Here is an 803-nt window from a genome sequence, read left to right as displayed (position 1 = left end):
GTATGCTATGTGATGTGATATGGCAAAAGGATGTGATGAATGATATATGTGATGTATGATATTGATCATGTTCTTTTCAAGGGAATCACGACTTGCATGTCGATGACAAGACAACTTCAAGAAGACACGATGATGGAGATCATGATGATGGAGATCATGGTGTCATACCGGTGACAAGATGATCATGGAGCCCCAAGATGGAGATCAAAGGAGCTATATGATATTGGCCATATCATGTCACTATTATTTGATTGCATATGATGTTTATCATGTTTATACATCTTATTTGCTTAGAACGACGGTAGTAAATAAGATGATCCCTTACAACAATTTCAAGAAGTGTTCTCCCCTAACTGTGCACCGTTGCTACAGTTCGTCGTTTCGAAGCACGCCGTGATGATCGGGTGTGATAGATCCTTACGTTCACATACAACGGGTGTAAGACAGTTTTACACAGCAAAACACTTAGGGTTAACTTGACGAGCCTAGCATGTACAGACATGGCCTCGGAACACAGAAGACCGAAAGGTCGAGCATGAGTCGTATAGAAGATATGATCAACATGAAGATGTTCACCGACGTTGACTAGTCCGTCTCACGTGATGATCGGACACGGCCTAGTTGACTCGGATCATGTAATCACTTAGATGACTAGAGGGATGTCTATCTGAGTGGGAGTTCATGAGATGAACTTAATTATCCTGAACATAGTCAAAAGTTCTTTGCAAATTATGTCGTAGCTCACGCTTCAGTTCTACTGTTTAGATATGTTCCTAGAGATTTTTTAGTTGAAAGTTGATAGT

The sequence above is a fragment of the Triticum urartu genome, chromosome 6 (genome assembly GCF_003073215.2).
Source record: "Triticum urartu cultivar G1812 chromosome 6, Tu2.1, whole genome shotgun sequence".
Lineage (NCBI taxonomy): Eukaryota > Viridiplantae > Streptophyta > Magnoliopsida > Poales > Poaceae > Triticum > Triticum urartu.
This window is presented reverse-complemented; position numbering follows the sequence as displayed.